The sequence below is a fragment of the Dendropsophus ebraccatus genome, chromosome 3 (assembly GCF_027789765.1).
Source record: "Dendropsophus ebraccatus isolate aDenEbr1 chromosome 3, aDenEbr1.pat, whole genome shotgun sequence".
In the NCBI taxonomy this organism is placed as follows: domain Eukaryota; kingdom Metazoa; phylum Chordata; class Amphibia; order Anura; family Hylidae; genus Dendropsophus; species Dendropsophus ebraccatus.
In genome coordinates, this window is record NC_091456.1 from 118,666,014 (window position 1) to 118,681,022 (window position 15,009).

Here is a 15,009-nt window from a genome sequence, read left to right on the forward strand (position 1 = left end):
TTACAGGCTGGGATGACTGGGAGTAACACGAGAGGCAACAAGTGCTTTATTTGTCAATGTTCCAGTCATTGTACATGGATTCTCTAAGTGCCTATAGGTGACTGGGCAAGCCAGTCACAAGCCATTTTCTAAGCTCAGATGACAAGGACAGTGTACCTAGCACCGAAGAAGTTATAGAGAGGATGGAGAAGAGATAGCAAAGGGAGACGAGATTACGAAATGTTATAAGCACGCCTGAAGAGATGGGTCTTTAGGGCACGCTTAAAACTGGGGATGTTGGAAATAAGTCTGAGGTCTTTGGGTAAAGAGTTCCAGAGAACTGGTGCAGCACGAGAGAAGTCTTGGAGGCGGGAATGAGAAGTTCGGATTAAAGAAGAGGTTAGTGTGAGGTCATTTGCAGAGCGCAGAGCACGGGAAGGATGGTAGGTGGAGATGAGGGAGGAGATGTATGGAGGGGCAGAGTTGTGGAGAGCTTTATGGGTGAGGGTGAGGAGTTTGAACTGTGTTCTATATTTAATGGGTAACCAGTGCAGTGACTGGCACAGAAAATAAGACAATAAGGATCAGTCAGTATAAGTTACACTGTAAACTGTGTAACCTAGTAAGATACTGAAGAAACATAGTTAATAAGTTTGATTCAAGACAAGAGTCCATCAGGTTTACCTAGAGAAACCCTACTTTCTGGATCCAGGGTGACAATCTTGAACGATGTCGGCTGATCGTTGCACTCTATTCCACGGGACGATTATCGTCTGTAGCGGCCGATATCGGCCGAATACGGACGATAATCGTTCCGTGGAATAGGGCGTAAAGGCTATATTTCCTGAGGGCTTTGCCTATGGTAAAGCACAGCTACAGTGGGAGGTCTTTTACAGGGCCAGGTGAAGGACAAGCACACCAAGCATAAGCAGGGGAAAGAGCAAAGGAGTAGGTAAAGCTGCAGGATAACAAGTCTATATATTTACATAGTAGTTAAACTTTCCTTATTATGCATAGGGAACTTAGAGGAATTTCTTAGTGTAGCGTTTGCCAGACTTCATTTTTTGCACCTTGCGGCACTGGGGCTTGTAAGGATCAGCTGACTTATTTGCCCAGTTTTTTTTTTATTGTTGAGGGGATGGTAACAAAGTTCTCCTCCACTGTGGCTTGCTTCTCTTTCTTGGCATTGTGGACCAAGTCCAGAGCAGCAGTGTTGTCCTTCAGGGAGTTAGAAATCACTTGCTGAGTAGTGTCCAGATGGATGAGCGGCTGCCCAACCTGCCAGGCTTGCTCATGAAGCTGCTTTACCATCACCAGTCTCGGAATAACCTGGGGAAGAGTCCCAGACATGGAATCCCACTTCTGAACAGTGTCATAGAGTTGCTGCACCTTGCTCTCTGTGTCCATCCTCCAGGGCTGCTGTGTGATTTCATCCATCTTTCCCTGGACACTGTGTAGCCTGGCTTCCACCTGATCAAGTGATCCAATATCTAACATATTTACCTTAGGGTCCAGAAAGATTATCTGACAGATTATCTGCCAAAGATTTGAAGCCAAAGCCAGAAACAGACTATTAACAGAGATCAGGTCATAAAGGAAAGCCTGAGATTTCTCCTCTTTTCAAATCCATTCCTGGCTTTGGCTTCAAATCTTTGGCAGATAATCTTTCTGTGTAAATGGACCCTCAGCCTGCAGAATTTCACAGTGTCCATCAGATATGATGCTTGTAATGCAACAGCTAGTGGGTTCCGTGTATCCCGATCAAAGCCCAGAGCAACTTCTAGCTCTCCCAGTCTCTTCTCCACTCCAGCTATCTTTGCAGCCTCGGAAAACTTGTTCTTTGCAGGAGGGCAGTGTAATTCATAGGTCACTAAGCTGTCAGCATCTTGGGCTAAACCTTTTGCTGGGCTTTCCCCTCTGGACGCTTCCTGATTTTAGCAGCACCCAGCTGGGCTAGTAAACGCTTTGCCAGTGCACCATCAGGATGAGTCAGATTGATGGCAGCATCAGGATCTAACAGCTTCTCCAAGTGATCGGACACCAATTTCTGTTTCAAAGCTGCTTAGCCAATGCAATTGGAGTCCTCTATTCCTTAGTAGTGCTCTGTATTTAGGAGTGGTTGTGATATTTCTGCTGTGGGGTTTCTTTCAAATCTACTCCTTCTCCCATAATTTCCTAGTCCCCAGACTCCTACCCTGTCCTCTTTGGCTTGCCTATCCAGTCAGAGTAGTAATCCTTGTCATCACTATCAGAAGCATTGAGTGTGTGGTTTTGCATAGACATCTATGGCAGGGAAGCTTTACTATTACAGAAAGAAGCCCAATGTAACAAAATGGGGCAGATGGAGCAGAGGTAACTGTGCTGCCTCCCATACTGAGGGTCCTGAGTTTGATTCCCTGCGAGGACAACTTCTTTATTACTGTGTTTGTAGCCTGACTGTCAATCATCATTAACAATTAACATAATTAACTAGATTTGCATTTCCAGGGAAATACATAGTGCTTGAAAAGAGCGCCCCTTTACCATCGACTTCCTTTTAACTTTAATCCTGGGTGCCGTCCCTTTAAGAGCGACTAGGGTCCCATCCCTTTAAGAGCAACTTGGCTCCCGTCCCTTTAAGAGCGACGTGGGTCCCTTCGCTCTTAAAGGGTCCCAGGTCGCTCTTAAAGGGACCCAGGGATCTTTCGCTCTTAAAGAGCCCCAGGTCGCTCTTAAAGGGCCCCAGCTCGCTCTTAAAGGGACCCATTTCGCTCTTAAAGGGACCCAGGTCGCTTTTAAAGGGACCCGTTTCGCTCTTAAAGGGACCTATTTCGCTCTTAAAGGGACCCAGGTCGCTCTTAAAGGGAACCATTCACCCCGTGGCCCCCGTTAGAAACAGACAAACAGTTACATAAAGGTCAATATACTTACCATATCGCTCCCGGTCCCGTCCCGGATCTCGTTGTTGACACAGAGAAATCGCCGATTCTTCTTCTCGCGCCCATTATGGTAATGAGCGCCGCCGGCCCGAAGTCCAGCCTTCTCCCCGCCTCCGACACTTGATTGACGCTGGGTCTTCTTCCTCCTGGTCTTCTTTCTTCTCGCCGGATCCCGCGCAGGCGCCGTGACGGTCGTTTTCGGCGCATGCGCAGTTCACAATTGAAGCCGCTCCACAGCTTCAATGTTTACTGCGCGTGCGCCGATTGTCAGAGCTGAAGTGACGTGTTGGACTTCGCGCATGCGCGGTACACAGGAACGTCACAAGCACGTATCCTGTTTACCGCGCAGGCGCAGAAGAGATGACGAGACCTTCGCAACGGCGCCTGCGCGGGAATTCGTGAGGAGACTGAAGACTGAAGACGTCAATAAAGTTCCAGGAGGCGTGGATGGGCGGCGATGAGAAGAGGACCTCATGAATAAGTTGGACTCGTCCGTCGTTTCCTATGGACGTTGGACTCATCTCAGCTCATTACCATAATGGGCGGGAGAAGAAGAATCGGTGATTTCTCCGTGTCAACAACGAGATCCGGGACGGGACCGGGAGCGATATGGTAAGTATATTGACCTTTATGTAACTGTTTGTCTGTTTCTAACGGGGGCCACGGGGTGAATGGTTCCCTTTAAAGGGACCCAGGTCGCTTTTAAAGGGACCCAGGTCGCACATAAAGGGACCCATTTCGCTCTTAAAGGGACCCATTTCACTCTTACAGGGACCCATTTCACTCCTACAGGGACCCAGATCGCTCTTAAAGGGACCCAGGTCGCTCTTAAAGGGACCCAGGTTGCTTCTAAAGGGACCCATTTTGCTCTTAAAGGGACCCAGGTCGCTATTAAAGAGACCAATTTCACTCTTAAAGGGACCTATTTCGCTCTTAAAGGGACCCAGGTTGCTCTTAAAGGGACCCAGGTCGCTCTTAAAAGGACCCATTTTGCTCTTAAAGGCACCAATTTCACGCTAAAAGAGACCCAGGTCGCTCTTAAAGGGAACAATTTGACTCTTAAAGGGACCAATTTCACGCTTAAAGGGACCAATTTCACGCTTAAAGGGACCAATTTTTGCTCTTACAGGGACCCAGGTCGCTCTTAAAGGGACCCATTTTGCTCTTAAAGGGACATATTTCGCTCTTAAAGGGACCCAGGTCGCTCTTAAAGGGACCCAGGTCGCTCTTAAAAGGACCCATTTCACTCTTAAAGGGACCCAGGTCGACCTTAAAGGGACCCAGATCGCACTTAACCTCTTAAGGACATAGGACGTACCGGTACGTCCTATGTCCTCACTTGCACTTCAAAGCGGGGCCGCGCGGCGGCCCCGCTTTGAAGTGCCGCGATCCCGGGTGCCGCGTGTAGCCCGGGACCGCCGCTATTAGCGGGCACGGTCTGATCGCCGTGCCCGCTAATTAGCTAATCGGAGGCAGCTGTCAAAGTTGACAGCTGCCTCCGATTACCGGAGGCAACGTTACCCTGGTGTCTAGTGGGGGAGATCGCTCCTCCGGGACCTTGTCCCGGAGGAGCGATCTCCGTTAATGATGCCGGCCGGGGACGCGTCCAAGATGGCGCCGTCCTCGGCTCGGCACTCGTTTGTTTCCGGCTGCAGCCGCCGAAAGCAAACGAGTGCCGATCTCATGGATCTCTGCAGCATATCTATGCTGCAGAGATCTCAATGAGAGATCACAGTGTATATACTAGAAGTCCCCCAGGGGGGCTTCTAGTATATGTGTAAAAAAAAAAAAAAAAGTGTTGTTTATAGTAAAAAGCCCCCTCCCCTAATAAAAGTCTGAATCACCCCCCTTTTCCCAGGTTTTAAATAAAAGTAAACAAATAAATAAATAAATAAACATGTTTGCTATCGGCGCGTGCGTAATCGCCCGAACTATTAATTAATCACATTCCTGATCTCGTACGGTAAACGGCGTCAGCGCAAAAAAATCCCAAAGTGCAAAATTGCGCATTTTTGGTCGCATCAAATCCAGAAAAAATTTAATAAAAAGCGATCAAAAAGACGTATATGGGCAATCAAGGTACCGATAGAAAGATCACATCATGGCGCAAAAAATGACACCTCGCACAGCCCCATAGACCAAAGGATAAAAGCGCTATAAGCCTGGGAATGGAGCGATTTTAAGGAACGTATATTGGTTAACAACGGTTTGAATTTTTTACAGGCCATCAGATACAATATAAGTTATACATGTTATATATCGTTTTAATCGTAACGACTTGAGGAACATGCATAACAAGTCAGTTTTACCCCAGGGTGAATGGCGTAAAAACACATTTCCCCCAAATAAAAGAAATGCGTTTTTTTTTTCAATTTCACCACACTTTGAATTTTTTTCTGGTTTCGCAGTGTACTTTATGCAAAAATTCAGCCTGTAATTGCAAAGTACAATTAGTGACGCAAAAAATAAGGGCTCATGTGGGTTTCTAGGTGGAAAAATGCAAGTGCTATGACCTTTTAAACACAAGGAGGAAAAACCGAAAACGTAAAAACGAAAATGGGCCATGTCCTTAAAGGGTTAAAGGGACCCAGGTCGCTCTTAAAGGGACCCAGATTGCTCTTAAAGGGACCCAGATCGCTCTTAAAGGGACCAATTTCACTCTTAAAGGGACCAATTTCACGCTTAAAGGGACCCATTTCGCTCTATAAGGGACCAAAGTCGCTCTTAAAAAGACCCATTTTGCTCTTAAAGGGACATATTTCGCTCTTAAAGGGACCAATTTCACTCTTAAAGGGACCAATTCCACGCTAAAAGGGACCCATTTGGCTCCTAAAGGGACCCAGATCGCTCTTAAAGGGACCCAGGTCGCTCTTAAAGGGACCCAGGTCGCTTTTAAAGGGACCAATTTCGCTCTTAAAGGGACCCATTTTGCTCTTAAAGGGACATATTTCGCTCTTAAAGGGACCCAGGTTGCTCTTAAAGGGACCCATTTCGCTCTTAAAGGGACCCAGATCACTCTTAAAGATACCCAGATCGCTCTTAAAGGGACCTGCTTTTTCATGATAAAAATGCATTTTTCGGATAATAAACCCAATTACAAAGTTTCTTAAAATCGCCTGGACTATTGATTTCTGCAAAAAAAATTTCACGACAGTGACACTTTAAAGAGACCCAGGTCGCTTTTAAAGGGACCAATTTCGCTTTTAAAGGGACCCATTTTGCTCTTAAAGGGACATATGTCGCTCTTAAAGGGACCCAGGTTGCTCTTAAAGGGACCCATTTCGCTCTTAAAGGGACCCATTTCGCTCTTAAAAATGACCCAGATTGCTCTTAAAGGGACCCAGATCACTCTTAAAGGGACCCAGATCGCTCTTAAAGGGACCTAGGTTGCTCTTAAAGGGACCAATTTCACTCTTAAAGGGACCAATTTTACTCTTAAAGGGACCAATTTCACGCTTAAAGGGACCCATTTCGCTCTTAACCCCTTAAGGACCGGGCCTGAAATGGCCTTAAGGACCGGAGCAAATTTTATGAATTTGACCAGTGTCACTTTATTCATTAATAACTTCGGGATGCTTTTACCTATCCGGCTGATTCTGAGATTGTTTTCTCGTGACATATTGTACTTCACATTTCTGGTAAATTGGAGTCGATACTTATAACGAATCTTTATGAAAAAACCCAAAATAGCGTGAAAAATTGTGAAAAAATGCATTTTTCCAACTTTAAAACTTTTCTGCTTATACAGAAAATGGTTATACCACATAAATTATATATTAAATAGCATTAGCAACATGTCTACTTTTTGTTGGCGGCATTTATTAAACTATCTTTCATTTTTTTTAGACAATAGGAAGCTTAAAACATTAGCAGCAAATTTCCAAATTTTCAGTAAAATTTCAAAATCAGATATTTTTAGGGAACTGTTCAGGTTTAAAGTGTATTTGAGGGGACTGTGTGTTAGAAAGCCTCACGAAGCACCCCATTTCAGAAACTGCACCCCCTAAACTCTGCAAAAGCACATCCAGAAAGTTTTTTAACCCTTTAGGGGAGTCACAGAAATAAAAGCTAAGTGTGTAAGAAATTTGAAAATTTTAATTTTCTGTGCAGAGATTTTATTGTAATCCAATATTTTTCATAATTATAAACCTATTACCAGAGAAATGCACCCCAATATTGATTGCCCCGTTTCTGCAGTTTATAGAAATACCCCATATGTGGCCCTATTGCGCTATTTGACGCAACCACAAGCCTCAGATATAAGGGAGCGCCTAGTGAATTTCAATGGCTCCGTTATTTTTGGTCATTTTTGACTGTACCACTTCAGGTTGGCAGAGGCTCTGGGGTGCCAAAACCTAAAAAACACCCCTAAAGGGACACCATTTAGAAAACTACACCCCTCAAGGAATGTAACAAGGGGTGCGGTGAGCATTTGGACCCCACAGGTGCTTCACAGATTTTCCAAACAATATGGCTTGAAAAAAGACTAAAGTATTTTTTACACTAAAATGTTGTTCTAGCCTTCAATTTTTCATTTTCACAAAGGGATAAAAGGAAAAAAAAAACACAAAACATGTAGCGCAGTTTCTCCCGAGTACGGAAATACCCCACATGTGGACATAAAGTGCCAAGCGGGCGCAGGACGAGCCTCCAAAGGGAAGGAGCGCCAATTGGCTTTTGGAAGCTGGATTTCACTGGAATGGATTTCAAGGGCCATGTCGCATTTACAGAGCTCTCGTGCTGCCAAGACACTGGAAACCCCCCACAAGTGACCCCATTCTGGAAACTACACCCCTCAAGGAATCTAACAAGGGGTGCAGTGAGCATATGGACCCCACTGGTGATGGGCACAAATGTGGAAAAATGTGACGTGAAAGTGAAAATTTTCATTTTTTCACTTTCATGGCACAAATGTGCCCGTCATCCAGGGGTCCATATCCTCACTGCACCCCTTGTTAGATTCCTTGAGGGGTATAGTTTCCAGAATGGGGTCACTTGTGGGGGGTTTACAGTGTTTTGGCAGCACAAGGGCTCTGTAAATGCGACATGGCGTTCATCATCCATTCTAGCCAAATCCAACCTCTAAAATCCAAATGGCGCTCCTTCCCTTCAGAGGCTTGCCCTGCGCCCACATGGCGCTTTATGTCCAGATGTGGGGTATTTACGGACTCGGGGGAAATTGCTCTACACATTTTGTGTTTTTTTTTCTCTTTTAACCCCTTGTGAAAATGATAAATTCAAGGCTAGACCAACATTATAGTGTAAAAAATTGAATATTTCATTTTCACGCCACATTGTTCCACATTTGTGCCCGTCACCAGTGGGGTCCATATGCTGACTACACCCCTTGTTACATTCCTTGAGGGGTGTAGTTTCCATAATAGGGTCACTTGTGGGGGGTTTAACTGTCTTGGCAACACAGGGGCCTTTTGAATGCAACATGGCCCCTCGAAATCCATTCCATCCAAATCCAGCCTTCAAAAACCAAATGGCGCACCTTCCCTTTGGAGGCTTACCCTGCACCCGCATGGCGCTTTATGTCCACATGTGGGGTATTTCCGTACTCAGGGGAAATTGCTCTACACATTGTGTTTTTTTTTTATCTTTTAACCCCTTGTGAAAATGAAAAAATCAAGACAAGATCAATGATTTAGAGTAAAAATTTTAAAAAAATTACACTAAATGTTGGTCTAGCCTTGATTTTTTTCCATTTCCACAAGGGGTTAAAAAAGAAAATGAACACAAAACGTGTAGGGTAGTTTCCCCTGAGTACGAAAATACCCCACATGTGGACATAATTTGCCATATGGGCACAGGGCAAGTCACCAAAAGGACAGAGCGCCATTTAGAGGCTGGAATGGAGGATGGAGGCCATGTCGCAATTACAAAGCTCCTGTGCTGCCAGAACAGTAGAAACCCCCGAAAAGTGACCCAATTCTGGAAACTACACCCCATAAGGAATCTAACAAGGGGTGCAGTGAGCATATGGACCCCACTAGTGATGGGCACATGTGTAGAACAATAAAAAATACCATTTTTTTCATTTTCACGTCCCAAATGTGGCCGTCACCAGGGGGTCATTTCCCCGCTGCCCCCCTTGTTAGATTCCTTATGGGGTGTAGTTTCCAGAATGGGGTCACTTGTGGGGGGTTTCTACTGTCCTGGCCGCACAGAGGCTTTGTAATTGCATCATGGCATCCTCTAATGGGAATGGCGGCCGTACCTATTTAGCTGGGGAAAAGGGACAATTCTAATTTATTTGGGGGTATTAGGCCAATTATTAGTTTATAAGGTTGAAAATGACAGGTGTCCATCAAACTCAACCTGTGTTGATCCAGAGGAAGGCAAAAAACCCTCGTAAGGCAGACGACAGTAGCTTTATCACAGGGGAAAAATTCCTTCCCGACTCCATAATGGCGATCAGAATAATCGCTGGATCAACGTGACCCCTGAAATAGGAATAAGGGACAGAATTTAGATAATTTAGAACCCCAGTGACGTGTGGTGCACCTTGGAGCGATCCAGTATGCAGAGGCCGGGGGGATCAGGACAGGTGTCACACTGGAAAATGGCGTCCTTCCTGATCCCCCTGTTACCCCACACTCTGCACTTCTTCTGGGGTCTTCTGTTCTCCAGTGTGGGGGACGTCACCTGGAAAATGTTGTCCTGGTGCGATACGGGGTCCTTCATATCCAGAAGCGCTGGGTCCGCTCCATGGCTGCTAAATATTAGGGCTCTATTACTACTTCTGATATGTTAGGATCGTGCCGCAAGCTACAGTAGCTCGGGCAGCGAGGGACCGGAAGAGGGGGTGCTGGTATAAAAGTTATCCCCGTACAGGTGGTAACCTTTATCCAGCAGTGGGAAGATCAGTTCCCCAACGATCTCCCCACTAACTCCGAGGATGGGGGGGGGCATCTGGGGGCTGGATTCGGGTGTCCCTTCCTACATACACTCTAAGGGTACGTGCACACTGCGGAATCGCGAAGGATAACCCTTTGTACATTCCGCAGCTGGCACCCGCCGGCGGACTGATGCAGGTGCACGTCTCCGTCCGTGTCGTAGACTCCATTCTATGCACGGGCGGATTCCGCTCTGCGTCCAACGTGTTGATGGAATGACAGATGATGGAATCCGCCCATGCATAGGATAGAGTCTATGACACGGGCGGAGACGCGCCCCTGCATCAGTCCGCCGGCGGGTGCCAGCTGCGGAATGCACGAAGGGTTATCCTTCGCCATTCCGCAGTGTGCACGTACCCTAAATCTGTAAGTGTACCCTGAGGTACTCTCACAGAGTTTGTAGAATTTCACGCCATACTGTCGGGATGGGGGGGGGTTAACAACCCTCCATGCCGACAGGGAGAGATGGCCTGCTATGTATTATAGCAGGCTATCTCCCCCGATCGGGACCCGGCCGGCCGCCGCGCCCGTTTAAAGGGATGACGTACCGGTACGTCATGGGTCCTTAAGTGACAGTGATCCATGACGTGCCGGTACGTCATGGGTCCTTAAGAGGTTAAAGGGACCCATTTCGCTCTTAAAGGGACCCAGATCGCTCTTAAAGGGACTTAGGTCGCTCTTAAAGGGACCCAGGTCGCTCTTAAAGGGACATATTTCGCTCTTAAAGGGACCAATTTTACGCTTAAAGGGACCCATTTCGTTCTTAAAGGGACCCAGATCGCTCTTAAAGGGACCCAGGTCACTCTTAAAGGGACCAATTTCACGCTTAAAGGGACTCATTTCACTCTTAAAGGGACCCAGGTCGCTCTTAAAAGGACCCATTTTGCTCTCAAAGGGACATATTTCGCTCTTAAAGGGACCAAGGTCACTCTTAAAGGGACATATTTCGCTCTTATAGGGACCCAGATCACTCTTAAAGGGACCCATTTCGCTCTTAAAGGGACCCAGGTCGCTCTTAAAGGGACATATTTCGCTCTTAAACGGACCCATTTACCCCCTCAAGGGACCCAGGTCACTCTTAAAGGGACCCGGGTTGCTCTTACATGTACTTAGTTCGCTCTTAAAGGGACCCATTTAGGGTGGCTTGGGTCCCTTTAAGAGCGACTTGGGTACCGTTCCTTTAAGAGCGGCTTGGGTACCGTCCCTTTAAGAGCAGCTTGGATCCCCTACCTGCTACATGGCTGCCTCAGCTCTGCTATTTTACTGACTGACCTCTGCTACTTATAATGGTAAAGACCATTGCTCGGTTACCATGACAATCTTACTCATGTCAGGGAGACAAAATGGTTAAGGACCTTCCATATATTACATCTTCTATTGGCCAATAGTGGACATGTGACTGTGGATGGTGTGATACAATGCATGACGAGACCTTACAGTTCCTATTGGCTGCTATATTTCAGCTATTTGCATACGTGCTGTGATTGGCTGTCAGCAGTTAGAGTGTGGCCATTATTTGCAATGGGCCATTATTTTCTATGGGAAATTTGGGGTCTTTAAACGTAAATTTCTTAAAAACGACAAATCCGATCAAAACGAAAAATAGATAGCACACCACACACCGCCGAGGGCTTCGAAACGCAGTTTGAACGGAGTCTGTGCGCAAAGCGGTTCGGGCTGTATTACGCGCAGAAAAATGGCTGGAAGAAGAAGAATACGGATTACAATATAGTGCTTTTCAAGCACTATAATGATTAATAACAACACAGTAAATTGATGTGTAATATGTTTGTAAATGTATGAATGAAGCAATTAAGAGTTACTGACTGAATGGCTCGCACAGGAGGGGAACGGCAGTGGAGGCAGTAGGACCGCATAGGAGGGGAGAGCAGTGAGTAGGAAATGTTTGCAGAGTTTTTTTTTTCAGTGCCAGACAGAATGTAATGGAAGGGCTCAGGGAATACTTTTGGCTAAAAAATTAAGGTGTTTTTTTGTAAATAGATGTACACATATTCAGGGGAGCATTTCAGTGGTTGCAAATTGCAATTATCCCCTGAGTATAAGTACATCTTTTTACAAAAAAAAAAAACACCTTAATTTTTTAGCTAAAAATATTCCCTGAGCCTTTCCATTACATTCTGCCTGGCACTGAACAAACTTGTATGAGGTGTATTCATATGTTCATGTGTGTAGATTGTTACCGTCACTACCTTCTCCTTAGGGAATTCTGGGCAGTGACTTTATACTGTACTGGGGGGAGGGGGAGGTCTGCACATGGGGAGGGGGCTTCTAAAGTGCTAGGGAAGGTGTTACATGGGGGAGGGGGAGAGGGAACAGGTCACAGCATAATGCTAATTTACATCCATATTGCCGACATTTGAATACTGCTCCTATCCTTGTCAGAGGCTTCTGAGGGGACAAAATGAGACATTACTTTTAACTACAATAATAAATATTTGTTTATGGAAAACTTATTACAACAGAAGTATAGTTTCTATTGCAGATGATAGGAATGTATCAACTTCTTATTGTCCACTCAGAAGCCTTTGACACCACAGCAGCATCCAAATGCCGACAATAAGGTTGTCAGTCAGTCAGGGAATTCTGGGCAGTGACCTTATACTGTACTGGGGGGAGGGGGAGGTCTGCACATGGGAAGGGGGCTTCTAAAGTGTTAGGGAAGGTGTTACATGGGGGAGGGGGAGAGAGAACAGGTCACAGTATAATGCTGACATTCTTATTGCCGGCTTTTCACTGCTGCTCTTATCCCTGTCAGAGGCTTCTGAGGGGACAGTAACAAGGTGATAAATTACTATTATCTACAATAATAATTATTTCTTTGCTGTTACAAAACTTGTTACTGCCCACTCTGAAGTGTCTGACATAACAGCAACACTCAAAGGCCAATAATTAGGTCGACAGTCAGTATTACACTGTATACTAGCCAGCAATGCTTCATATGAGTTGTGGTGCTCTCTTGTGTGATACCTTTATGGGCATTCTGCTTCAGAGGGCATTAGGACATAGAGATAGAAATAAAACACCCTAAGAAAGTGACCTCCTCATTAGACATTCAAAATCTGCATCAAAGAAATCTAGTTCTGGCAAATTGCTTGTCTCATACACATGAGGCTCCTTCCTAGTGATCCTGACAGCTTAATCTGTGGGGAGAATGGTGCTGCTCAGGGCACCAGGAACAACAGATTCCGTATCCACAATAGGTGATGGGAATATCGGTCAGGAGACAGCATACAGCCGAGGAGCCCCATAATGCTTTTTATATTTATTTATTTATTTATTTTTTTCAATTTTTGTATATTGTGTTCCATTAGTGGATGTTTGAACGAAATATACAAAAATTAGAACAAAAAAAATGTGATATATTTCTGTAAAACACATTAAAAATCAGGCGGTGGTGAAACTGCTTTCTTACTTTCAGTGGGCGACCTCGTATATGAGTGTAGTGTAGTGTACCATTGATCCATGCTCCACCTGGCGGTGAAGTGTAGAAACTACATGTTAAAGCCTTGAATTTCTTTTCACGCGTCAGGATAACTGTGACGTGCTGACGCGTCAACCCGATCATGGTGACGGTGGCTACATCTGTATGAAGGGAGATCTAAAGGTCTCAAGGCATCAAAACCACAACTAGCCAAATTGATTAAAAAAACGATAGCTTACAGCTACTCTTCTCAAGATCTTCAAACACCATCAGAGATCAAACCACATTCAACACGTGCTGTCGCGGCTTCCTGGGTGGAAGCTTTAAATGTGCCCCTGCAGGAGATATGCAGGGCAGCTGCGTGGTCAACATGTTCTACATTCGTCAGCTACTACCGTTTGAATGTCTCTGGGGGGACAGCCTTAGGCGCTACAGTGCTAAAGTCTCAAAAAGTCGAAGTAGTTCCTACCCCCCCTATTGTTAAAAACTGCTTATCAGTTCCCATTGTGTGCCGCCGTAGGACTGCCAAGAACAAAGAAATTTTTATACTTATCTACCGGGAAATTCCTGTTCTTGGAGTCCGTAGGCGGCACAACATACCCTCCCTAAATAAATAATACTATTGCATACGAACTCTGTGTTGCTGTGGTCCTTGCTGCCTCTTATACCCAGTACCCTTTTTTGATTGGATACTGCTGAGCATGTCTCTTCTGCCTTGCACTCGGGATCCTAGACTTAACCCATTGTGTGCCGCCTACGGACTCCAAGAACAGGAGTTTCCCGGTAGGTAAGTATCAAAATTCCTTTGTTACACCAACATTTAAGTGTAAAAAAATAAATTTTTCATTTTCACGTCACATTGTTCCACATTTGTGCCCATCACCAGTGGGGTCCATATGCCCACTTTACACCTTGTTACATTCCTCGTGGGGTGTAGTTTCCCTAATGGGGTCACTTGGGAGGGGTTTCAATTGTTTTGGCAGCACGGAGGCTTTGTAAACCCAACATGATCTCCGTCCTCCTTTCTGGCAAAATCCAGGTTCCAAAAGATAAATGGCGCACCTTCCTTTTGGAGGCGTGCCCTGCACCGTAATGGCACAATTTGCACCCATGTAGGGTATTTTTGTAATTTGTCTAGAAGTTTTATGTTTTTTTTTCTTTTAATCCCTTGTGAACCTAAAAAATTTAAGGCTAGACCAAGTTTTAGTGTAAAAAAAATAAAATTTTCCATTTTCACAGCACATTGTGCCTGTCACCAGTGTGGTCCATATGCTCACTATACCCTTTGTTACATTCCTTAAGGGGTGTAGTTTCCATATTGGGGTTACTTGTTGGGGGTTTCCAATGTTTTGGCAGCACAGGGGCTCTGCGAACCCGACATGGCCTTCGTCCTCCATTCTGGCCAAATCCAGCTTCCAAAATCCAAATTGCGCTCCTTCCCTTTGGAGGCTTTCTGTGCACCGGCTTTGCACTTTGTGTCCACATGTGGGGTACTCCTTTAATCGGGGGGAATTGCTTTACATGATTAGTGGTTTATTTTTTCTTTCAACCCCTTGTGAACATGAAAAATTCGAAGTTACGCCAACCTTTTAGTTTCACGTCACATTGTTCCACATTTGGGCCTAACACCAGTGGGGTCCATATGCTTGCTAAACCTCTTGTTACATTACTTGAGGGGTGTAGTTTCCATAATGGGGTCACTTGTGGGGGTTTCCATTGTTTTGGCAGCACGGAGGCTTTGTAAACCCAACATAACATCCGTCCTCCT

The 15,009-nt window shown here is 45.4% G+C and overlaps 1 pseudogene; it reads right to left on the reverse strand.

The window, feature by feature from the left end:
* Positions 1 to 1,083: 1,083 nt before the first annotated feature.
* LOC138786538 (dynactin subunit 2-A-like) lies at positions 1,084 to 14,353 on the reverse strand (annotated as a pseudogene).
* Between the last annotated feature and the right edge of the window lie 656 nt (positions 14,354 to 15,009).